General features: G+C 43.7%; 1 protein-coding gene and 1 long non-coding RNA gene across 5 annotated transcripts in view; one reads left to right on the top strand and one right to left on the bottom strand.

Annotated features, from left to right (window-relative positions):
• PRDM16 (PR/SET domain 16) overlaps positions 1–27331 on the top strand; it is a 795203-nt gene that overhangs the window by 38364 nt on the left and 729508 nt on the right. The gene's annotated exons all lie outside the window — the stretch shown is intronic.
• LOC134965550 (uncharacterized) lies at positions 16741–22372 on the bottom strand. Its single transcript, XR_010188429.1, has 3 exons — positions 22287–22372; positions 18870–19095; positions 16741–17418 (listed from the first exon to the last, which is right to left on the bottom strand). It is a non-coding gene; the product is annotated as an uncharacterized LOC134965550 (long non-coding RNA).

Below are 27331 nucleotides of genomic sequence, written 5' to 3' on the forward strand. Positions count from 1 at the left end.
GAGATGAAAAACTCTGCTCGGCTGCACGACACACACAAAGCCAAGGGCTGGCCTAGTAGCTCTGCCTCCCAGTGCTCTGCTCAGCCGCATGACACACAGAAAGACAAGGGCTGGCCTAGCAGCTCTGCCTCCCACTGCTCTGCTCAGCCGCATGACACACAGAAAGCCAAGGTCTGGCCTAGCAGCTCTGCCTCCCAGTGCTCTGCTCAGCCGCATGACACACAGAGAGCCAGAGGCTGGCCTAGCAGCTCTGCCTCCCACTGCTCTGCTCAGCCGCATGACACACAGAAAGCCAAGGTCTGGCCTAGCAGCTCTGCCTCCCACTGCTCTGCTCAGCCGCATGACACACACAAAGCCAAGGGCTGGCCTAGCAGCTCTGCCTCCCACTGCTCTGCTCAGCCGCATGACACACAGAAAGACAAGGGCTGGCCTAGCAGCTCTGCCTCCCACTGCTCTGCTCAGCCGCATGACACACAGAAAGCCAAGGGTTAGCCTAGCAGCTCTGCCTCCCACTGCTCTGCTCAGCCGCATGACGCACACAAAGCCAAGGGCTGGCCTAGCAGCTCTGCCTCCCAGTGCTCTGCTCAGCCGCACGACACACAGAAAGCCAAGGGCTGGCCAAGCAGCTCCGCCTCCCAGCGTTCTGTTCGGTTGCATGGCATACAGAGACATAGGGTGTGCCGCGAGGCCATGCCCCTTTGAGCAGTGACCACGTCCACTTGTCATGCGTGGCACCAATGGAATGCCAGGGCTCTATTAGCATCACAGCCTGTCCCTGCCCAGAGGCCACATTTCTGCCAGCAAAAGTTTTGACTGTTTATGAAAATCTGCACTATAACGTCACCCTGAGCAATATTATTCATTGCTGCTCCTGACTTAGGGGGGATAAAAACACTAGTTAAAATAATGACGCCTGCATGATGCACTCTTAGTAGAATTCAATGGCACAAGCAAGGCAGAGATCTTCCTGCCAAGTATTGTCAGTAAAAGGATAGCCGTTTCCTGAATAATTTGACTTTTGCAGTTTTACCCGCGGGCTTGGAAAAGTTAAGGATACTTCGAAGAAGAAAAAAAAGGTGTGTTTTCTCTATATAATAGCCGGAATGCAATACTACACCCTCGGGCAAAGTTTTTTCAAGGACAAAGTTTTTCAAATCTACACTTAATATTATTGGATCCCTCTGGCATTTGACCAACTATTTAACATGTTGAAAATAACATTAAAATATTTTATTAAGGCATAATTGCTTACATTTTAATAGAGGCAATTTGGAGGACGTTTGGCCCATTATAATTCAAAAAAATAAAAAATAAACCCTTGTGGCTACTTTGATGATGATGTAACCGGAGACACCTGTGCTTTAAAGGTAATCTTGTCCAATAATGAGACACTATATTATTACAGTCAATACGTGTTCGTAAATAACTTAATGGGTTTTAAGCTGTTAATGTTTATAGGCAGACGGATGTAATGTTCTAGAGTGGATCCAACATTTTTACATATGCAGGTGGGAAAGGGAATCGATAGCAGCTCAGAAACTGGGTTCATTCATCCTCTAACATGCAACATGCTGAACTCCTAATTTTCAAGCCTGCACTTTCAGATTAGATGGCCTTCTCACATTGATCATGACGTGTAGTCTGCTTGGTTCAGAAGGGGTTTTCAGAGAGGTTTAGCTGCTAACTTTAAAAAACAAACTATTCTGCTTGTCTGCCACCAGCTCATGATGAAGGCCATGCCTACTTATGTGATGTCACCCGTTTTGAAACCTGTATGAGGTATGACCTGTGAGTCCCTATAGCCAATGTTACTGTATTAAATTGGGTAAATCAAACAAGAACTTACTGACCTATATCAGTGGCTACGTGAACTATTTTAATGATTGGAAACACACACTGTTTTGTTGTTTTGCTTTTGCCTTCAGTAGAGGCTTAGTTTACTCTGTCATTTTGGAATTCATATTTTAAACCGTATCCGGATGATAGGTCGACAGACAATAGGTTTACATCAGGGGTGGGGAACCTTTGGCCATCCAGCTGTTGTTAAACTATACATACCAGCGTGCCTTGCTACAGTTTTGCTATTTGGCCATGCTAAAACTGTTGCAAGGCATGATGGGATGTGTAGTTCAACAACAGCTGGAGAGCCAAAGGTTCCCCATCCCTGGTTTACACCAAATGGTTGCATTAGGCCGCCAGGTACAAAAGGTTGACGCGTAAAAGGTAGACCGTACAAAAAGTCGATGTTACAATGATCGACACACACATATGGTTGACACACTTTTTGTATTTCTTTTAGTTTTTAGTTTTCTTTTTTTTTCAATTTTTTCATCCTTTAGCCTCACACATGGACAACAATTGGGAATAGTAACCTGTGCCGAGTGCAGTGGTAGCTTGCCCGAACCATGGTGAGCAAAGCCGTCTACCAATGGTTTATTTTATCAAGGACAAAAGTGAAGAAAAAAATGTTGACCATTTGACCCTGTAAACCTTTTCTACTGTCTACCTTTTTCCTGTCAACCTTATGACCCTGTTGACCTTTTCATGTCAACCATTTGGAATCGACCTATTGACTGTAGACCTTTTTAATGCAGATCTATTGAACCACATCCATTTTAAACCCCATATACAGCTAACATGGAGGTGATACTTTTAAATGCCATTTCATTTGAAGTTAAATTTAAGTAAATAGTTAAATTGGCCCCAAAGGGAATCCCTGGATTTTGCCACCAGGAAAGAACCTCTGAAAGCCATATCTGTATAAAAGGAATAGGGAAATTTAAACACGGTTATGGACCTGGATTATATAACTGGTTTATGGAACGTAGCTGAGTGTCTTAGGAAGCTTTGATTATACCAATGGGCTTTGGCAACTAAGCATGTATCTAGCATGAGCTATGGGTGGATATGTATCAAGCCTTCTAAAGAGTGGAGGAGTTGCCCATAGCAACCAATCATAGTGTTCATTTTAGCACCCTGCACATTTTCAAAGCACGTGCAGATCCTCTTTCCTGCCTGGGGTGTTGCTCTCTGCTGTGGTGCTTCTAGCACAGTCTGATCTGTATCTCAGCACTGAGATACAGACCAGACTGTGCTAGAAGCACCACAGCAGAGAGCGAAACCCCAGACAGGAAAGAGGAACTGCACAGCTTTTGAACGGTGCTAGAATGAACACTACAATCAGCTTATACGTATCACTTTATAGAATGTACTTGATAAATTCCAGAGAGCATCTTTTTTTCTTCTTCACTCTTTAGAAGACTTGATACATCTCCTCCACTTTATCATAACTCGCCTCTTGAGAAACTGGGTCGGTAAACATGCTTAGGTCACTTTATAGGGCTTGGAAAACTAGAGATCTTACAGTACACCAATTTTACAAGTCACTAGAGCCATTCGCTGCTAGCACCACTATCTTGTGTATGAATGTTACCCATGACGTCACTAATGTCGCACACATGGCTAGCGTTCAGCCAGTATCCTCTGCAATACAAGTGCAGAAATTCTAGCTATGGTCTTGTTGGTAAAGAAACGGTATATGCCAAGTTATCCTTAAGTGACTTGCCTGAGCGCGTACAATAGCAAATAGATTGCTGCTTCATCTATTAATATTTATGTATTCTGTGAATGTGTGCTAAACAAAACCACGCCAGTAGAACCCATGTATAACAATGCCATTCCACTGCTATATCAATGTGTCCCTAATGACGGTCTTGTTAGTACATGAGGTGTGACTATGTAAAGTCCGTTTGGCCCCTTGAAATTCTGCCTGTTGTGCTTTTGAAATAATTGCATGGGCAGTCTATTAGCATTTACTGTTCAAATGTGATAACAGGAGGAATGAAATCTGGTTAGTGTGAACTAGAGAGAAACGGGTCTGATCATCCGCTACTCTCCTCCACACTTGGGGGGGGGGGGGGAATGTATCAAACCTGTGAGAGAGATAACATGGTGGCAACCAACCAGCTTACAGCTATCACTTATCTAGCACAACCTGTGATATAACAAACTTCTCCGTGTTATCCCTCTCTGAGGTTTGATACACCTCCCCCCAGGTCACTATCTAATTCTAGATGTTACATCATTCTCTGTAAATGAAGGGAGTTGTTTGCATGAGGTCATCGCCATATCCAGGTGCATTTTACCTTCCCATTACATCAGGAACACTCTCACAATGAGTCATGTGACATCCCTCCTTAGTACTAGAAATGTGCGGCAAACACTTTCGGGTTTTGTGTTTTGGATCTGGATCTCCGCTAGTGTTTTGGATCTGGATTGGTTTTGCCAAAACCACCCTTTCGGGTTTTGGATGATTTAAAAAAAAAAAAAAAACCCATAAAAACAGCTAAAATAACAGAATTTGGGAGTAATTTTGATCCTACTGTATTATTAATCTCAATAACATTAATTTCCACTCATTTCAAGTCTATTCTGAACACCTCACACCTCACAATTATTGTTTTTAGGCCAAAAGGTTGTACCGAGGTTGCTGGATGGCTAAGCTAAGCGACACAAGTGGGTGGCACAAACACCTGGCCCATCTAGAAGTGGCACAGCAGTGTCAGACAGGATGGCAGTTTTAAAAACTAGGCCCCAAAGAGCACATAATGCAAAGAAAAAAGAGGTGCAAGATGGAATTGTCCTGGGCCCTCCCACCCACCCTTTTATTGGTTAAACAGGACATGCACAGTTTAATAAACCCATCATTTCAGCAACAGGTGGTCCTCCCTGGAAAAAGCTTGCCAAGTGCTCCGAATCATAGCTAGCTACAAACACACCACCTCCTTCTTTGACTTTTCACATGAGTAGAGTCAAGAGGACAGTATCAAGAAGGTGATTAAAAATTAGAGAGGCACACGCAATCAGGAACAACACACAGGCTTTCACCTCCACTCCTATATTGGTGTGGAACAGAAAGGACTTCAACCAAGCAAATATATAATTACCACATTACTGGACAAACTGAAAAACTAGGGGCCAAAGCCTCCACATTTGTACCCCCTTATCCATGTTCAGGGATTAAGATAATCTCTGATTTAATGCTGGGATGCAAATAAATAAACTGGTGTATACCACAGGATCAAGATTGGATATTGTCCCCTCCACAGAGTCTGGAGACTTATTTTGTGAAAATCTCGTGGGTTTCTTTTTTTCCCATTTTTTTTATTGCATTTTTATTTACATATTTTGTGGCAGATGCCTTATTTTCTTTTTCACAGCTCCCAGTTACACGCATTTGAGAATACCTGTTTGTCCCAGTTACACGCATGTGAGCATACCTGTGTGTCTTGTTTATTTTATTCATATTTTATTTTTAAATAAAGCAGCCCCATAGATGTTTTAGCAGCCCCTCCTGATCCCCCACAGCAGCCCCAGATGGGGCAAGTTGAGTTCAGGTGGGTTGGGTAAAGTACTAAGCCGGACTATGCAGTTAATTTTTTTGTTATTGAGCCCCTGCCCTAGAGGAGCTAACCACTCCACTCTACAGTCCAAACTCATTTCCTAGTATAAATAGGACTGTGAGAGGAAGCAAGGCTAACCTCTGTGCCCACAGCATGCCTCAGCCTGGCAAGCCAGACATCTTCCTGGCTGTAAGCCACCATGAGACTCCATACTGGGCCTTATTCAATAACTGTTTGTGCCTCACAGGAGCTCCTGGTCCATGTAGTGCTGCAGTGCAATGAAAAGCTGATGCAATGCAAGATCACTGAAACTGTTCTTCTAACTGTTCTTCTAACACCGCAAGGTCTTGTGGTAACCCTAATGTGGACCATCAATAATAAATCAAAATTAAGGTTGACTAATTGAAGCCATTCATTTGAGTGAGTCCCTAATATGAAATAATTGAGAAGAACCTCTCTCTAATGCTCGGCAGAAAATATCACTTTTACCTCTCCGGCAGTTGCGCTAGATTATGATTCAGTCTCTTCTGAGTCACACTGACTTTGGCCACAAATGTGGTCTCTACCCACTTTATTTAAAAGTACTTTGTCAAAATAGCAATTTCAATTTCCACCTTTGCAGCTATGTTTTCACAAATCTGTTGTGATGTTGAAGCTTGTTTCATATCTGCTCTAGGCTTTCATTTAAACGTAGGATCAAGTAAAGCAGCACCCCTGGAGTTATACAGCATAGGCAGCACCCCTGGAGAATTACACAGCACAGCAGACAGGCAAGAGCACCCCTGGACTTAAACGGCAGTGGGGCAGCACCCCTGGATTGATACGGCAGAGGGGCAGAACCGCATATAGGGCAGCACCACTGGAATGATGTAGCAAAGAAAAGACGTGCAAGATGGAATTGTCCTTGGGCCCTCCCACCCCTCCGACCCACTCTTATGTTGTATAAACAGGACCTGCACACTTTAACAAACCAATCATTTCAGCGACAGGGTCTGCCACACGACTGTGGCTGAAATAATTGTTTTTTTGGGCCCCCACCTAAAAAGAAGCAATTAATCTCTCCTTGCACAAACTGGCTCTACAAAGGCAAGATATCATCCTCATCTTCAGATTCCCACCCCCACTTCAGTGTTTACATCCTCATCCTCACAGAGAAATAATATTCAAATAAACCACATCATTTAGGTGTCAGTGGACTGCTTACGATATTACCCAAAGTTTCTGAACTTGACAATGACTTATGATAAATGCGCAGCAGGTGACGTAAAAGGGAGGATGTTCCTAGGTGGTTAACGTCCTTACCCCTACTTATTATGGAATGACAAAGGCAACAGATGGCTTGGTACCTGTTGTCCGGATTTGTGGAGAAATAATTCCACACAAAAAAAGAGGTGGTTTTTTTGGTATTTTGCCCAGGCATGACAATGGGCGTTTTCATCCCATGGCCAACAACGGTCTCCACTGGTGCTTTATTAAAAAAAAAACACATCACCATCAGAATCCTCATTGTCAACATCCTCCTCCGCGCCAGCTACACCCATATCTTCCTCATCCTGGTGTACTTCTACATTGACATCCTCAATCTCAATATCAGCAACTGGACTGGCGGTGCTCCTTCCAGCACTTGCAGAGGGCGTGCAAATGGTGGTAGAAGCCTCCTCCATACAGTGTTGTGAAGGTCAGGCCTAGACATCACAACTGTGGACAGTGCCAGAACACCTGTATTTTCACAACACCCCTGTAATTTTACAGCATACAAGACAGGGCCAGTGTATATTTACTTTCACTGCACCCCTGTGTTTTACAGCATACAGGGCCAGTGTACTCTTATTTTAACAGCACCCTTGTATTTTTACAGCATACAGGACCAGTGTACTTTAATTTTAACAGCAGCAGCCCTGTATTTTTACAGCCTACAGGACAGGGCCAGTGTACTTTTATTTTCACTGCACCCCAGATTTTTTTTTACAGCAAACAAGAGGGCCAGTGTACATTTATTTTCATGGCACCCCAGATTTTTACAGCACACAAGACAGTGTACATTTATTTTAACAGCAGACACCCAATAATTTTTTACAGCATACAAGACAGGGCCAGTGTACATTTATTTTAACACCAGCACCCCTTAATTTTTGCAGCATAAAATACAGGGCCAGTGTACATTTATTTTCACTGCACCCCAGATTTTTTACAGCATATAAGACAGGGCCAGTATACATTTATTTTCACTGCACCCCAGATTTTTTACAGCATACAAGACAGTGCCAGTGTACATTTATCTTCACTGCACACAAGAATTTTTTACAGCATACAAGACAGGGCCAGTATACATTTATTTTAACAACAGCACCTCTGAATTTTTAAGGCCTAAAAGGCAGGGCAGGCGTACATTTATTTTCACTGCACCCCAGATTTTTTACAGCCAGCACCCCTGTATTTTCACAGCATACAGGAGGACAGTGCCCCTGCCCCCTGTACAACACAGTGACAGCAACACCCATGTAGAGCTGCAGCACCCCTAACAGCACATGAAACACCAGTGACAGCCAGAACAGCACCCCTAACAGCACATATACACCATAGTGACAGGAACAGCACCCCTACAGAGCACATACTGACCCCACCCGACGCCACCACCCACAGAGAGACAGAGGTCTATCTCCCTCACTCTCCAAGTCCGGAGTGAAAAGAGCGGCGACGCGCGGCTGTTTATATGGAATCCAAAACCCGTGAGAATCCGACAGCGGGATGATGACGTTTTGCCTCGTTCTGCTTTTAGAGTCTGGCGGGAAGTCCCGAGCCGGACTCGGAAACTGGCTCAGAACGTGATGTTCGGGGGGATTCGGTTCTCGAAGAACCGAAACCCGCTCATCCCTACTACTTACTAATATTAATGAAGAGTAAACATTCCATCTCAGAACTGTTAGCTTCTACCTATCATTTTATGGAATGCACTTGATAAAAGCTAGCTATAAACAGATTAATTTCTTTGGGCAAATCTCCCCCCTATCACTGACCAGCATACAGTCCACGAGGGGATACTCTCACCAGGGGGTAAATTTACTAAGATGGGAGTTCTATTTAAGATGGGATGTTGCCTATAGCAACCAATCAGATTCCAGGTATTATCTTCTAGAAGGTATCTTCTATCTATCTTCTAGAAACATGAGAAGAAGAATCTGATAGGTTGCTATTGGCAACATCCCATCTTAAATGGAACTCCCATCTTAGTAAATTTACCCACAGGAGTCATGTGACCCGTGACATCACTGCTTTCCAAATGTAAGGCTATATTTTAAAAGTATTCTTGCATATCTATTCATATCTCTTGCACAATCAGTTAGTGGAATTATAGCAGCAAAAATAGGAAGCTTGCACAGAATTTCCCACACTACCTTCCGTACCCTTGGAAGATAGTGTGTGTGATTCTTGGCGACATGAAGGCCGGAGCAGTCCGAGTGCCTACTGTGAGGCCCGATGTTTAATCGTAATGCCTATGTGTGAGTATGCACCCAACTTCCAAGTTCCAAATTGTTCTGTACTGCAGTTGAAGCTAACAGGAATATGGGAGTCGCAGGGATGTAGCACCTCTGCTCGGGGAAGGATTAGCGCAACACACCTGTGAGGTATTGAAAACTCTTACAATACGTCCGTCTTTCAACTGGTATTAAGCAGATTGTTTGCTCTGACATGAACTGGTTGGGTGCCACTAACAGACACGTTACTAGAACTGGGTGAAGTTATTAGGAAATTGAAAAAGATTCCGATTTGATTTAATCTGTGTTATCAGAGAGAACTTATGTGTGAACAGTCTTTGGAAGAGAGTCAAGCCAACAGAAGAGCCATTCAGAGCCCATTGTAAAAATAAATCTGTTTGCTATGTACACAGAGTTGATTATAGTAGCTGTCATTCAGATGTATAGATTTTATTTATTTTAAGAAGAACAGATATGGAGTCTGAAAAGTTAAAATTGTGCATTTCTAACATTGCATCTTGGTGGCGCCCAAATATGACATCATCTTCATTTCTGTGATTCCCCTGACTTTACAGAATTTGTGTCACAATATTGACAAATAAAACCACCATTTTCAGACCTCTCCCTTTGTAAAAAGCAACAAGATAAATTTCTCAATCAGCATTTCACACCTGTAGTAAATAAAATCAGGGTTTGGCGCACATCCCTGCTACTGCGGATGGAAGCTTTCAAAACTTTTCAATGACCAAATTCTACAGCTGTGCGCTGCCCCCCATGTTTTGGGTTTGGATCCGGATTCACCATCATGCTTTGGATTCTGTTTCGGTTTTGCAAAACCAACCTCAAGTGTTTAGGTTCGGAATTCGATTTAAAAAAAAATACAAATATTCAGTTTTGGATTTCTTGAAAATGATGTAATTTTTGCCTGCCAAAACCTGAAATTCGGATTTTAAATCTGAATTATGAACTGTGGGAAGATCCAAACCAGGACTCGGTTCGGATCTCCTCAGAACTGATGTGTGTTTCATTTTATATGGGCTATGGAATAGTTTCACACGTAAATGAGCATTTTCCCAACTGGGGGCTGGCTGTCATAGTGCCCAAGTTTGGCGGCCGTGCTGTATGCCGGCCGTACTCTGACATTTCTTAAAGGGGCAATCATGTGCAAGGCATGGTTTAGCCTTGTACACGATTGCCCCTTTAAAAAAAAACATCCGAGTTCGGCCGGTGTCCCGCACGGCCGCCAAACTTAGGCGCTACTACATCCGGCCCTTGATGCCCGTTCCTGTGCTGCTGTTCAGAGACTACAGTTCGAAAACCTGCAAAACTTGGAGTACTCGATCCAACCCTAGGTTATACTTAATGAACCACAACCCTCCCAAAAAAATAACAACTTAAGAAAGGGACTAAATACTCCTAAATCATAATATACTGAAATAGCCAGGAAAATACTGATGGGCCACAGAGATAGCAGACCACAGTCTGCCCAGGGATACAGAGCTTTAAAACTGGTTTGACTGTACATCTAGGGCCTAATTCAGAGTTGATCGCAGCAGCAGTTGGGCAAAACCATTTGCACTGCAGAGGGGGGGGGGGGTAGATATAGCATGTACAGAGAGAGTTGAGGGGGGTACTCACGGAGCGATATTCTAAGCAATCTGACTAGATTGCTTAGAATTTGAGCATTATCGCTCCGTGCGTACCCCCTACAGCAATAGCGATGCGCAGCTATGCATGTAGGCCAATCTAGCGGGTCGCTCACTTCACCCGCTGGGTGAAATGAGCGGCCCCCCGTCTCCCCCCGCACGCTCAGCACAGATCGCGCTGTGCTGAGCGGCAGGAGAGATGTGTTCTGAGCGGATCGCTCAGCACACATCTCTCCCGCATCGGCCCGTCTATATGGGCCTTTAGATTTGGGTGGGGTGTGTTCAAACTGAAATCTAAATTGCAGTGTAAAAATAAAGCAGCCAGTATTTACCCTGCACAGAAACAAAATAACCCACCCAAATCTAACTCTCTCTGCAAATGATTATACCTGCCCCCCCCTGCAGTGCAAATGGTTTTGCCCAACTGCTAACAAATTTGCTGCTGCGATCAACTCTGAATTACCCCCTCTAGTTACACAGTCACTAATAACATGCAGGTATTGGGCACCTTGTGTGTGAGCAGCAGAAGTGGCCGTTGCCATAGAAAAAGTGAGAATGTTCTATTACATGTACTGATGCTCCGACGCAAGTATAGGGCCGGGGGTGGAGCAGCGATTAACCCCTCACCTGCTATGTCACATGTTTACTGAAGCAGATGCAACTTGGTCTTCTGCTGCTGCTGCCAAGTGCAGGAGAGATCACAAACCCTATGAAATAAGAGATAGTAGCTGCCATCCAGTGAATCCTCTGGTAATCAGCGTGCATCGTGGGAAAAGCACAAGATGAGGTCTCAGAAGCAGCCCATTGTCTGAATGAGATTAAAGCCCAAAAAGCCGTATTGTCTCGCAAGGGGATAAATCTTCCCGCTGTCACTCAAGGACTGAATTAAATTCTCCTCTATTTCTATAAGGGGCTTATCTGCACTGAATGGCTTGTTGCGCCACAGACATACGGGAACATCAGGTCCAGTGATTTCTTATACATCCTGATAGAACACTGGATTGCGGCACTGCGCTATGCGATGCAGGAAGACCCTGTTATGAGCCCATATGTAATCTGGTTACAAATTACTGATCGCTGTAAATTTGTCTCCACTTGCTCGGAATCTGTTACTGGGCTTATGTGAGAAACTGGACTGGGATAAGCTGTAACAAAACTTGAACCCTTACAGTCCCCTTTTTTATTGTAAAAACTAGGAGTGTAAGTATCAAAGATGCCACCAGTTGCTGGGTCTAAGGCTTAGTACACATCAGGCGATATATTGGACGATATATCATCCCAGCGTGGTTCGGAATGATATATCTTCTGTATTGCTCAGTTTGTACCCGCAATTGCGTGCGCCACAGTGGTGTAACTACTGCCCCCGCAGCCCTCGCGGTGGCTTGGCGGCGCAGGGCTGTGGGGGCGCCGCCACTGATTTAGCGCAGATTGACATGCAGACGAGCGTCCGCATGTCAATCTGCTGTCTCCTCTCCCTCCTTCCCTCCGCTGCTGTGATGGAGGGACACGGAGGGCACAGCGCGCGCCTCTCCTGTGTCCCTCATGAGTCTCCAGCAGGTCTAATAAATTAAGTGCCGTTTGTGAGCTCTGATTGGCTCACGAACCAGCACTTCCTTTAACAGACCCGCCAGAGACACAGGAGGGACACAGGAGAGGCACGCGCTGTGCCCTCCGTGTCCCTCCATCACAAAACAGCGGGGGAGCGCATGGGGGGGATTTAACTGGCACTGGGGGAGCATATTCGGCACAGGGGGAGGGGGAGCACTTCGGGGGAATATGTGGCACTGAGGGGGCATATGTGGCACTGGGTATATGTGTACCTGGCACATGGGGGGGGCTATATTTGGCACTGGGGCATGTGAGTACCTGGCACTGTGGGGGAATATCTGGCACTGGGGGAATATCTGGCACTGGGTGGGGGGGTATATGTGTACCTGGAACATGGGAAGGGGGATATATTTGGCACTGGGGGCATGTGAGTACCTGGCACTGTGGGGGAATATCTGGCACTGGGGGCATATGTGGCACTGGGGAGGTATATGTGTACCTGGCACATGGGGGGGGCTATATTTGGCACTGGGGGCATGTGAGTACCTGGCACTGTGGGGGGGAATATCTGACACTGGGGGCATATGGGGCACTGGGAGCACAGCCCTAGCAACAAGCACTACCCCCTAGCAATGAGCATGACACCCAGTGCATGAAACCCCTGGCAACGAGCATGACACCCAGTGCATGAAACCCCTGGCAACGAGCATGACACCCTGAGCATGAAAACCCCTGGCACCGTGCATGGAACCAAGAGCATGAAACCCCTGGCAACAAGCAGGTAATTTAAAAGTAATTAGAAGCCTTACTGTAGGACTTAATGTGTAATGGGCATTACGGTGTGTGACATAATGTATCACGGACATTGCGGTGTGTGTCCTAATGTGTCACAGGCATTTCGGTGTGTGGCATACTATATCACGGGCATTGTGGTATGTGGTATAATGTCTCAGGGGCATTGCAGTGTGGCATAATGTATAACGGGCATTGCGGTGTGTGGCATAGGGTATAACGGGCATTGCGGTATGTGTGTCACAGGCATTACGGTGTATGGTATACTATATCACGGGCATTGCGATATGTGGTATAATGTCTCAGGGTCATTACAGTGTGTGGAATAATGTATCATGGACATTGCGGTGTGTGTCATAATGTGTCAGGCATTACGGTGTGTTGTATACTATATCACGGGCATTGTGGTATGTGTTATAATGTCTCAGGGTCATAGCGGTGTGTATCATAATGTGTCACAGACATTGTATGTGCTATAATGTATCAGGGGCATTGCAGTGTGTAGCATAATGTATAACAGGCATTGCGATTCCTGTCATAATGTGTCACAGGCATTACGGTGTGTGGCATAATGTGTCGGGGGCATTATGGTGTGTGCATATTGTGTCATGTGCATTATTGTGTGTGGCATAATGTCTAAGGGCCATTGCAGTATGTGGCATAATGTATACTGGGCATTACTATAAGGAGGAAAAATGACAAATAATGTAAGGGGCATGAATCAGGATTATTTTTTCTTTCCTGTGGTGGCTAACATCTGGGCGTGCAGGTTGCAAAACTGGGGTATAAGGTAGTCTCTTCCTGCAATGCCACGCCCCTTTATGCGAAGCCATGCCCATTTCAACAAAACCACGCCCCTTTTTGTGGAGCACACGTTTGTCCATTTCCTAGTGGCAATTATGGGGGATAGGGGGGGGGGGGGGGGGGGGCCGGAGAATTTTTTGGCTTGGGGGAGAAAAATTTCTAGTTACGCCACTGGCGCTCCAGGTCACCCCATCACCGCAGATAGACCAACCCCACTGATGACTGCATGCAGGTGAATTGGCAGGTAACGATATATCGGAATTTTGGGGCATATGTAGCAGGGGGGGCAGATGTATTAAACCTGGAGAAGATATAAAGCAGTGATAAGTGGAAGGTGATAACGCACCAGCCAATCAGCTCCAATATGTAAATTGACAGGAGCTGATTGGCTGGTGCGTTATCACCTTGCACTTATCACTTCTTTATCACTTTCCCAGGCTTAATACATCTGCACCAAGGTCCGAGTTTGCCAGAGGTGCAGTATGCCGGCCGATCTCAGGCATTTTTTTTTAAAGCGGCAATCATTTACAAGGCATGGTGTATCCAGTGGTGCAAGTAGAAATATTTTCTTAGTGGTACTGAGTGCCGAAAAATGGGCGTGGCCATATGTTGTGAGGGGCGTGGCCATATGTCGCTAGTGGGAGTGGCTACATGACACCAGTGGCATGGCCACACGACACAGCCCCTTTTTGGGGGGGAATCTGGAGGCAAGGCCAAAAATGTATAGTAATGCCTCCAGTATAATAGAAATATATAGTGATACCTCCAGTATAATAGAAATATATAGTAATGCCCCCAATTTAATAACAATATATAGTAATGCCTCCATTATAACAGGAAAATACACCCACTGTCGCACTCCCAGTGACCCTGCAAAGTGGGAGGAGTTGTCATGCTGCCAAGCACCATGGTCTTGTTGCTTTGTGGCATATTATAATTGTGGTAATAGCAAAGTGTGTGGCAGGTGGTACTGCGTACAAGCTGGCAAATTCTTAAGGGTACTCCATACCCGAGCATACCCGCATACTTTCACCGCTGAGTGTATCTGTGACACATTTGTGTGTTTTAGTGGCAAAATCTGGCCACTGGTCCCTTCTCTTTTGTCAATCTTTACATAGCCAATTGGCAATATAGGGCAATCCCATGTATGTTTTCTACTTCATTCTTGATAGACAGACAGACGCAGGTAGAGGTGGGCACTCCAAATGTTCAGATATTCTTTCAGGTGCCAGAACAAACGGATGATATGTGTGCAGAAAGGAACGGCACTCTGGAAATCGTTTGAATGCATAAACTATTTGTTTATTTGGTGCTGGGAACAGCAATGTCATGGGTGTAGTATAAATTACATATATATATATACACATATATAATCTCCACCATGTGGGCTGCACTCCAATTAAGTGAATTCTTATAGGTCTGGTGCCTATATATATATATATATATATATATATATATATATATATATATATATATATATATATATATATATATATATATATATATATATATATATACACTGCTCAAAAAAATATAGGGAACACTAAAATAACACATCCTAGATCTGAATGAATGAAATATTCTTTTAAATACTTTGTTCTTTACATAGTTGAATGTGCTGACAACAAAATCACATAAAAATTATCAATAGAAATCAAATTTATTAACCCATGGAGGTCTGGATTTGGAGTCACCCTCAAAATTAAAGTGGAAAAACACACTACAGGCTGATCCAACTTTGATGTAGTGTCCTTTAAAACAAGTCAAAATGAGGCTCAGTAGTGTGTGTGGCCTCCACGTGCCTGTATGACCTCCCTACAACCCACATAAGTGGCTCAGGTAGTGCAGCTCATCCAGGATGGCACATTAATGCGAGCTGTGGCAAGAAGGTTTGCTGTGTCTGTCAGCGTAGTGTCCAGAGCATGGAGGCACTACCAGGAGACAGGACAGTACATCAGGAGACGTGGAGGAGGCCGTAGGAGGACAACAACCCAGCAGCAGGACCGCTACCTCCGCCTTTGTGCAAGGAGGAACAGGAGGAGCACTGCCAGAGCCCTGCAAAATGACCTCCAGCAAGCCACAAATGTGCATGTGTCTACTCAAACGATCAGAAACAGACTCCATGAGGGTGGTATGAGGGCCCGACGTCCACAGGTGGGGGTTGTGCTTACAGCCGAACACCGTGCAGGACGTTTGGCCTTTGCCAGAGAACACCAAGATTGGCAAATTCGCCACTGGCACCCTGTGCTCTTCACAGATAAAAGCAGGTTCTCACTGAGCACATGTGACAGATGTGACAGAGTCTGGAGACGCCAAGGAGAACATTCTGCTGCCTGCAACATCCTCCAGCATGACCGGTTTGGCAGTGGGTCAGTAATGGTGTGGGATGGCATTTCTTTGGGGGGCCGCACAGCCCTCCATGTGCTCGCCAGAGGTAGCCTGACTGCCATTAGGTACCGAGATGAGATTTTCAGACCCCTTGTGAGACCATATGCTGGTGCAGTTGGCCCTGGGTTCCTCCTAATGCAAGACAATGCTAGACCTCATGTGGCTGGAGTGTGTCAGCAGTTCCTGCAAGACGAAGGCATTGATGCTATGGACTGGCCCGCCCATTCCCCAGACCTGAATCCAATTGAGCACATCTGGGACATCATGTCTCGCTCCATCCACCAATGCTACGTTGCACCACAGACTGTCCAGGAGTTGGCGGATGCTTTAGTCCAGGTCTGGGAGGAGATCCCTCAGGAGACCATCCGCCACCTCATCAGGAGCATGCCCAGGCATTGTTGGGAGGTCATACAGGCACGTGGAGTCCACAGACACTACTGAGCCTCATTTTGACTTGTTTTACGGACATTACATCAAAGTTGGATCAGCCTGTAGTGTGTTTTTCCACTTTAATTTTGAGGGTGACTCCAAATCCAGACCTCCATGGGTTAATAAATTTGATTTCCATTGATAATTTTTGTGTGATTTTGTTGTCGGCACATCCAACTATGTAAAGAACAAAGTATTTAATAAGAATATTTCATTCATTCAGATCTAGGATGTGTTATTTTAGTGTTCCCTATATTTTTTTGAGCAGTGTGTGTAGATAGATTATATATATATATTATACAAATGTAAAACCTATATTTATACATACATATAAAAGGCTAATGCTGCTCCTCACCTCTATGGGGGAGTTCAAGTGTTTTGCGCGCTGATGTCCACTAGGTGGCGCCCGATGGAGCAATTCAAGTGTTGCTCCACTCCGGCGCGCACAGCCGCCGGTGCGGACATTACTGTTATGTTGTGCCGTCATTTTGATGGGTTTGTAACTAGTACATATAAATTAAATACTCTTGTGTGTGTGTATCTGTCTGTCTATCTATCTATCTATCTATCTATCTATCTATCTATTACACCCATAACATTCCTGTTCCTTGCACCAATTAAATGTAGCTTCTTCGCACTCTCTGCAATGTGATTGGCTCAATTCTCCAGTTGTCATTCATTATTTGCCAAATTGTTGCCAAATCTGGATTAGAATTGCTTCACGTATGGAAATCTTGAAACTTCTGGCAAATTTCGAATTCTAAATCCCTTTATCTACCTCTGTTAATTAAGATGTATGCACGTGAGCAACTGGAGTAAGTCATCCTAATAAACAGAACAGAATAGTAACTGTATAAGAAAAATAAATGGTTCCAGTTGCATTGTCCTTCAGGTGCCGTCAGTCGTGGGTTACTTGCGTATACAGATCCATCCCTGTAAAGCAAGCAATCTTGTTTTACTAGATGATCGTAATGGAAGTTGTAGTTTAGAGGTAATTTATCAAGCAGTGGAGAAGTGGACCAATGGAGAAGCAACCAATCGGCATATACCTATCATTTTACAGAATGTACTTGATAAATGCTACCTGACAACAACTGATTGGATGCTATGGGCAACTTCTCTATTGGTCCACTTCACCACTGTTTTAACTGAGTGATACCCCCCCCCCCCCCCCCCCAATACGGATCTATGTACCAAGCATTGGAGAGAGATAAAGTGCAGAGATAAAGTACCAATCAGCTCCTTACTGTCATGTTGTAGGCTGTGTTTAAAAAATGATAACTAGAAGCTGATTGGCTGGCACTTTATATCTCTCCACTTTAGCTCTTTCCAAAGCTTAGTGAGAAGACCTCTAAGTTCCGTATCGGCTTATAACATACGCACGTTATAGACCTATCACTACGTCTTGTTTTTCTTTCCCTTTTCTCTCTTTCTCAGAATTCTTCCACTCCGATGATTTACAGTACACACTCTGCATGCGAGCAATAAACCTAGCTTTAAAAGTATACGTTCCGTCTTACAGCAATCACCCTGACCAGATTATACATTTAATTGCCTAACTGTGTCATACATAGAATAAACAAACTATAAAATCTCTGTAACGTTAGCGAGATATTGCCCTAAATTACCCATGTAAATGTTCTGTTACACTTCAGAACTGGCAAAATTAATCTTTTATTTTGACAGTAGTTTTTTTTTTTTCGTTTTAACTATCAAAATGTGGACAGCTTTACAGCAGGCCAGAGAACGCTCCGAAGCGAGCGGACCCTTCTGAAACTTTGTGCAAGTAACTGAGAACTTGAGTCGATATTAATAGCCTCTTGTCAAAAAGAAAAACAGATTTTTTTTCTTCCTTTTTTTTTTTGCTTTTAATTCTATTTTGTTTCCCGATAGTAGAACATAATACCAGCTATTTCTTAGTTATGCCCTGAATACATTGGCTTGCTTACAAAACGTCCTTGAAATTAAATGCTGGATTGTGAGTATTCTCGAATCGAATTAAGAATGTAGCCAGCTGGATCTGACTGTTTAATATTAAAGTTCAACCCAAAAAATTTTTTCGTAAGTTTCTTTTTTTACTTTTTTTTTTGGTATTGCATTGCAAATCGCATGCCTAGCTATTACAATTTATCACATTTATGTTACGTGTATTAGACTTGCAATTTTAATACTGTGCTCCCACTCGTTTCAGATATTCCAGGATTTAACATAAAGGATTATAAAGGAGATTAAATGTAGGGGATTGCACATATTGCCAAGTGCTAAACAGGATTTTCTGCATCCTACATAAGTTTTCCACTTAACAAGGGTTTACAGCTCTCTTGTACAAATCTCTGCTTTTCGAAAGTTGAAACAGTGTTTAGAATGGACTTACACCTGCTTACCAGATTAATTTAATTAAGTGAAAATAGAGTGTCAGTGAAACAATCAGCCCAGGACTGTACCAGATTCTCTCCTTTCTCCACTGTCACAGTGAAGTAGAGTTTTCTGAGCAGGATTGGGGACACTGACTGATGCTGGTGTCCAGGAAACATGGAAATGGTTAATGATCCTTCCACAAACCAGTAGCCAGAATCTCACAGGTAGACCTCCCACCGCCACCACCCATACCTGAGGAGAAAAGAGGCAAAGGTTACAGAAGGACCTGTAAAGATAATGGCCTGATTTTTTTTTTTCTAGGTGGGGATGTAAAGACATGATGAGAAGCCGCTTTCGGTACAATGTGTCCTAGAGCCCGTGGCTGTTTGGTTTCCATAGCCCAGACCGCACTGTGCCTAAAGGCAGGGGTGCAGGTAGAGAGGACTAGGCCCCATAGTACAATTCTTGAGAGGCTTTCTGTGCTTGGTCATAAAGTCATGTCATAATGGAGCCATAACTAGAAATAAGAACCCGGACACCCACTAGTGCTCAACTGTATCCAAATTAACACAAAAGATTCATTTCACTGCACCCCCCTTCAGCAGTTGTAGTTACACCCTGCACATGATGCTCCCTCCCTATTCCGTACAGCAGAGTACTAATATAGGGCCACACAGGATGTGCCATGGACGACTTATAGCTAATGGGTTAAAGTCCTATTTTGGTTTGTAATAAAATCTCATTCATTCTTAAACACTGCTGTCTTGCAGTTTGATCCAACTCACAGACAGATCACCCCTAATTTTACTAACGCCACATCTGTATCTAATATTAACAGGACAGCCAAAGTGAAACCTCCTTGTACCATTGCCTTAATATAATAATCCCTCGTAGCTCTGTAAGTTCTGGAGCCACATATTTCTTCCCCGAGATGACCGGTCTCCTACAAAAAAAGTTTATATTACAAGGGAGTCTAATTTCCCAGAATAACTGTAATGTTTTGTTTTTTTCTTTAATGATGATTTAAAGAAAAATACTTTGTATCCTGCAAGTAGGAAATAGGCAACCTGTGGCTTCCTAGCAGCTTTGGGACTACAAGTTCCATCATGCCAAGGTCACAGACTCATACAGTAGGACAATGCTTTGGGCCAAGGGCGTAGCTACCATAGGTGCAGGCAGTGAAGCTTCTATGGGGCCCAGACCTGAGAGGGGCCCACCTTCCCTGTCAAAATTACATGTGTTGTACAGTATACATTTTTCACTATTGGTAGACACATAGGGGCACTTACAAACCTTTACCTTGGGGGCTACAATATATATAGTTATATTGGTCCCCTGGTATGTAATCCCTAACCCTAACAGTATCCCGATACTCACCTTCGAGATGTCGGCTGTTTGTGTTCTTGCGCCGGTTACATGACCATTGCGGTTACATGACCAAACGCATCCCATCTATCCCACACAAGTTGTTTCTTATTTTGTCATTTGTAAAGAAGCTGATCACATTCATATGTAACAAAGGGGTCTATTTACTAAGCCTTAGAAGAAGATAAAGTGCATGGAGATAAAGTACCAGCCAACCAGCTCCTGTCACTTTTCAAACCCAGCCTGTAACATGACAGTTAGGAGCTGATTGGCTGGTACTTTATCTCCATCCACTTTATCTCCATCCAAGGCTTAGTAAATAGACCCCAAAATCTTCTGAAATGAGTGGTCTGTGTGACGGCTGAGTGATTCCTTAGGAGCAGTTAAACCTTTAACTCAGTGGTTCCCAAACTTTTTGGAATCACGGTGCCCTAGAGCATCAGAATTTTTTTTCACGGCACCCCTAGGCCAAAAGTTTCTTATTGAGGAATTTACAAAGAAATAATAAATGAAGTAAATTGTGTTTATATGTCATCCATAATTGTGTGGTGAGGGACAAGATTTGCTTCTGTTTGTCCACATATTCTATGATTGGCAGCCACTAGCACTGGTTTTGCCTATTACATTGACCATAAATAATTGAATTGGTCCTGGACCACCAATCCAAGGCACCCCTACAAGTGTCCCAGGGCACCCCAGGGTCCCTAGGTACACAGTTTGGGAACCACTGCTTTTTCTGAAGACCAAATACATTATTATTAGTGATGAGCGGATTCGGTTTTACTCGGTTTTACTCGGTTCTCAAAACCGAATCTTATTGGCTATCCAAAACACGTGACATCAGTGAGCCAATAAGATTCGGTTTTGAGAACCGAGTAAAACCGAATCCGCTCATCACCAATTATTATTCTGTTGTGATGGGTCTGCAAACCTACTAGATGTTCAGTTAATTTGGAATGGGGCTCAGGGGCTGGTACCAGCCCTCTTCCACTGTGTACATTTGTGCTGCCGAATGTGTAAAGACAGATGTCCACTTTTATCGCCCATGTATGCTGAAATACAGATTGGTGCGTCCTTATCATAGGCATATCTATAATAGGTGCGGTGCACACGGGCCCCTGGGTCAAGGAGGGGCCCCACACTGCACCCATGTTTAATCACTAACCTAGGTTATTTGCAGTGTGTTTTGTAACAAGTACTCTTTTGATATCGAGCCAAATCAGTTCTATAAACTTCTATAAAAGTAATTATCTGATATTCCAAAAATAGCATAACAATCCTTTTGTTGCATAACTTTTATAAAAAGTTTATTTATTTTTAGATTTTCCTCCTATTTTGGCCACTACAACAATGACAGCAGCAGGGTTAGGGAAACCATTAGACACCGTCACTCAGTAATGCGGTAATCTGCAGGATGGCGCTTCTTGGTTTTTGTTTTTTTCACTGTACGCTAATTTAGACACTTTTCCAACACACCCCTTCTGTCTCAAGTGATATCCTCAATTTCCTTCTCTTTTTGACAATGATATCTGCAGACAACAATGTTTACGTTTGTTTAACTTACAGAGAGTAAAATATAGTAACAAGAGCGCTCTTGCGTGGTAATGTGACACTGCAGCTCTTGGGCTGAGGACTGTTGGTGAAAGATACCGTCTCGGACAATCCTAACGGACAAATGTTTAGCGGATCTTCTGCTGTTTTAGTGAATGCTTAATTAACACTCATTAGTTACAATGTTGCTATTTTAATGCTGAGAAAATATTACAGTGAAAAGTCATTCATCAGCAGCCGGGGTTAGCTGTACTGGTTTGTGGTGTTTTTGTACAAAAATACACATCCAATTAAAGTGTGGGAACAACTGAGCAAATAATTGCTAAATAAATGTTTCAACGATCGACTGCAAAATATCAGGAGCCCCCACTTAACTGGTTCCTGTGGGATTAGGTATCTTACACCCGGGATTGATATTTTATTGTATTTGTGATCTCTGCAGTGGCGTATCTATAATCGGAGCAGTGTGTGCAGTCCAGAGGGGGCCCACACCGCACATACTGCACCCATTTCTTCTATATACTTACCTTTCTGGTGTCCGGGTGTGGGTCCCTTCTCCCGAGTCCCATAGCCGGCAGCCGCAGCAGCGCTGTTAGCGCTCTGTCTGAGCACTAGAGACTCTGGCACAGTACCAGAGTCTACAGCGCATGCGCAGGTCTTCGAAAAAATGGCCACCGCATCTCTAGTGCTCACACAGAGTGCTAATAGCGCTGCTGCCGGCTACGGAACGGGAGGTACGCCCCTGGATCTCTGCCATGGTTGTTGCTACTGTATTATTATGAGGAATAATCAGCAATAAGAAATAGAAAGGAGCAGCTGGCTTAGCACATTTCCTAAGACGAAAATGTAGTTTCAGTTGGGTTACGGTACATCAATAAAATGGGATGAGTACGATATGCTGGCAGTCAGAATCCCCCTAGTGTCTAAACACCTAACCCTAAAACTAAATCTAACCCTAACCCTTATACTCCACGCTTGGACCTTCTGCATTGTGACCTTCGGAAATCTGACTGTTGTAATCCTGTCCGTCGGGAATCTGACTACATCCCCAGTAAAATAGCTAACCGGGTAAACCCATATTGCCTGCTCTCCCCCTGATTCTCTAATATATCAGGTCCATAACAGCCTCTACAATCCGAGTGGGGAATCCTTCTTCCTAAGGAGGGGGCTTGGTTAGCAAAGTGAGAAGTCTTCTAGAAGAGGGAACAGTTACAGCTAACTTCACAAATGTTACAATTTCTTCGGACAGTACTGATTTGTGCATTTTGAAAGGAGTGGATGATTTGGGGTTTCCGCTATAATATAACTGTTATTAGGGGTAATTCAGACCTGATCGCAGCAGCAAATTTGTTAGCAGTTGGGCAAAACCATGTGCACTGCAGGGGGGCAGATATAACATGTGCAGAGACAGTTAGATTTGGGTGGGGTGTGTTCAAACTGAAATCTAAATTGCAGTGTAAAAATAAAGCAGCCAGTATTTACCCTGCACAGAAACAAAATAACCCACCCAAATCTAACTCTCTCTGCACATGTTATATCTGCCACACCTGCAGTGCACATGGTTTTGCCCAACTGCTAACAAATTTGCTGCTGCGATCAACTCTGAATTACTCCCATTGTCCCCGTGCTTTCATGGTCTTCTTTTGGGGTACTCTGGTTTACTCCCACACTCCAAAGATCTACTAGTAAGTTAGTTTGGCTACTGAGGATACTGTCCCTAGTGTTTGTGATGCAGGGAATATAGCTTGTAAGCTATAGTGGCCTCTTAAGAAGCTTTAGTCTACTTTTAAGTCTTCCTCAGTCACTGTGTTAGTGTCCGCCAGTCATGTGTAGCATTTCCAACACTGGTGATGTGCAGCTGCCTTTGCATACTGTGACACGGACAGGAGGGGGACTAACTAATATATCTTTCAATTTGATTGGCTGTTGCACATAATACTGCATGGAGGGTGCTTTCCGACATCCAAAGTATGCTCCGGGTGGCACTGCAGCACCAATACTGATGGCAGGGTGCCAATCCAGGCACGGTTGGATCTATGGTCAACATCATGATCAGGACCAGGAAGTGACAGCACCAGAGGGCAGAAGTGAACTTTTGGCCTTACAGCACCTTAATGTTTTATCCATTCTCCATTTGTTTGAGGTTATTTAGTATTATGTATGCACCATTGGTCACCATGCTTGGTGTCTCGCTCTGCTTCGCTCGCCACAGGTTACTATTCTAAATAGTTGGTGACATGGACCCAGGGGCTTATGGGAAAGATCCTCTCCACGAAGGGTAACTAGATGCTACCATCGAGACACTCTGCTAGCCAGAAGCAAGGCCTGCGGGGCAGCGACTGTGCCATTCCTGGTGCACTGTACGATTACACTGCTCACACACCGCTAGTTACAGCCATGCATACATTACTAGCTCCCAGTATGGGCAATTTTAACTTACTGGCCCAGTCTTGGCTGCTGCTGCAGTAGGATACTCTCAGCTCCTTCTTTTCCCAGTTCTCTTTTGTGAGATTTAATAGTGCTACACATTAGATCTTTACCATAGGTTCAACTAGTATTATCTGGCCTAAACATTTTCTCAAACTTTTGTTATTAATATTATATTTAGTATTACATTACATTTTTTATTACGAGTGCCCTTGTTTGACAGTAGTTAGAATCAGAATTTTTTTATTTGCTTCTTGTAAGCTACTAAATGGAATAAAGTATGTCAAATATGTGGGCGCATCTGTATTGGCAGTGGCAAAGTTTTAGGGCAATGCATGTGGGCTGCCTTCTGCCTATGTCTGTCGCACTCTTTCGAATGACGATGGGGCTTATTTTACTCGATAATTGCATCTTTTTAACATTTTTAAAGTACTGCCACACATGTACCCATACAGGTGCCATATTGTGCAGTGTCCCATAGCAACCTGTCCCCAATTACCTGTGATTGTCCTATTGTCAGTTAGACTAGCGAGTGTCTGAGTGGTTGTTATGTATAAACAGATACAATGCTATTTATTAATTAATTAATGGCTCAATACATTACATAGGTCCTAAATGAAATGTCGTTTTTGAGGCTGAATGGCCTCCAAAACAACCTAATTAAAATTAAAAAAAAAGGAATAATTTAAATAGGATTAATAAGGGAAGGGAGGGGAATAATTCAAGTGCAACTGTAATCCATATGCAAACGTATAGCCTATATCCATGAAATCCTTCCCATGTGATAGTGATTTGTATTACATTCAGTGAATAGATTAAGTGGAGATTCCTAAGGTAACTTTGGTGATTCCACTTGCAGGCTTACCAGTAATTACTTTCTTATCTTGCCTAAAAAGCAGAGTGCTAATTAGTGTCTAAATCATCCTGAGCTCATTACGGCACTCTGAGGTTAGGGTATTGACAAGGCTAATCACATGTCTTTTCTCTAAGGGCGCCATTCATACTGTTACTTTACAGTAGCAATAGGTATGCCTTACGTCCGCCAATCACACGCCAAGTTTTAAGCATCATTAAATGTTATATAGATGGCGATTAAAAAGGTGGTAAATGGGTTTTAAAAGACCATAGGGTTGGGAAATGAATGGTATAGATTGTTTGAATTAATGTGGCTGACAGTTGCTTAGAAAGGCCAGTTCCAGTACAGACTTTCTCATTCTTATATGGGTACTAATACTCAGAATGCTACTTGTTCACCCATGTTACTTATCCTGCAGTAGCTTAGTAGACGGATGCTGGACTGGGCGCATGCCTGAAGAGAAAAAAAAAAAAACATTCTAGTTCAACACACTTTTGTTGCCCACTTTGACTATGGGTTCTGGCTTTCCACTAAGCTGGTCTTTCGTTTTATCCTTAGGATGATCCGAGCTTTGCTGCACTTCCCAGAAGCTGCGTTACAATGTGAAATGGGGGCACTAAAATGTGGCATAACCTAAACCAGGGGCCCTGTGTGACGTAATGTAATCTGAGGCACTACACTGAGACATAGTGTGAGCTGGGACACTACAATGTGGCATAACAGGAACCAGGGGCACTGTGTGGCATAATGTGATCTGGGGCACTATGCTAAAGCATGGTGTGAGCTGTGACATAACATGAACTAGGGGCACTGTGTTGCATAATGTAATCTGGGGCACTACGCTGGGGCACAGTGTAGCATAATGTAATCTGAGGCACTACACTAAGGCATGGTGTGAGCTGGGATGTTCACTGCCACTGAAAGGGGGGGGTGGCGGTATTAATTATTGTCCCCTTTACCTGTCAGCAGCAGCTTCGTTCTCCTGCCAGCACACGCTGCTGTGTGCTGGCTGGTCTGTGGTGGTGCAGGGAGGCCGCTGTCGCTTAGCAGCAGCAGTCTCTTCTGCTTGTGCAGGGAGGAGCGATCCCACTGATCACTTCTCACTATGGATTTGCCCCTGTCTGAGGGACACAATAGCGCCCCCCAAATCTGCGCTCAGCACCGCTTCACTGCACTGAAAATACTTTTTTTTTTTACAAAATCAGTTTGTATAAGGGGGCGTGGCCACACCTCCAATGATTAGGCCATGTGTGGCATAATGTGTTCTGGGGCACTACACTGAGGCATAGAGGGAGCTGGGGCACTGCAATGTGGCATAATGTGATTTGGGGACACTGAGTAGCATAATGTGACCTAGGGCCATACTTGCCTACCTGACCCTCTCCATGAGGGAGAAAATGCTCTGTTCCTGGACTTTCCTGGTAATGTATGATTGCCATCATTTGTGGTGAGCTAGTTAATTGATAAGAAAGGTGTTTCACCATAGCATTGTGACCCTTCAAAATGTTCCTATGGGACCCACAGGGCTCTATTTACAACCATGGAACTCAATGACTTGAATAATTTACTCTTTAAATTATAATGTGTAGAGTGTACTGGTTTAGGCTTCGGCCAAGCACAAAAACATTGTGCTGAAACATGTCTGAGATACGGATCTATCACAGGATGGGTGACTGGAAACAATTTTGAAGTCCAAAAATAGTCCAATCAAAATGGATTGTTACTGGGCATGCTGGTAAATGTGATTAGAGATAGAAGTTTACCGCTGCCAGTCTGGGTATGGGCAGCAGACTAGCCTGTGTGGCCAACTGTGGCTGGCTAGTCAATGTGTGTATATATTTTTATATATACACACATATATATATATGTGTGTGTGTGTGTGTGTGTGTGTGTGTGTGTGTGTGTGTATATATATATATATATATATATATATATATATATATATATATATATAATGTAAAAGGGGTGTTGAATGTTTACAATTCAATGAGTTGAGGCCTGATTAAGACCCAGTGGGGCCCTAAGCAACAGACTGGCTAAAATACTGAAGCCCATAGCCTGGAGCCTAGGCTGTCTAATGGATGATCCAGCTCTGACTTAAGGGTGGATTTGTTTGACATTATAAGAATGCTTGGTAATCTTTCATAGAGAAAACACTTGATTTATTAACAAAAAAATAATTAGATAAATACATAACTCTAGGGAAATGATTGGTACCTGTACTCGGTTAACAGACACTAACAGGCTATATGGAAACAAGGGAGAAGGTATAGTAACCATTCAGATAAA

This window comes from Pseudophryne corroboree, chromosome 10 (assembly GCF_028390025.1).
Source record: "Pseudophryne corroboree isolate aPseCor3 chromosome 10, aPseCor3.hap2, whole genome shotgun sequence".
Classification (NCBI taxonomy): domain Eukaryota; kingdom Metazoa; phylum Chordata; class Amphibia; order Anura; family Myobatrachidae; genus Pseudophryne; species Pseudophryne corroboree.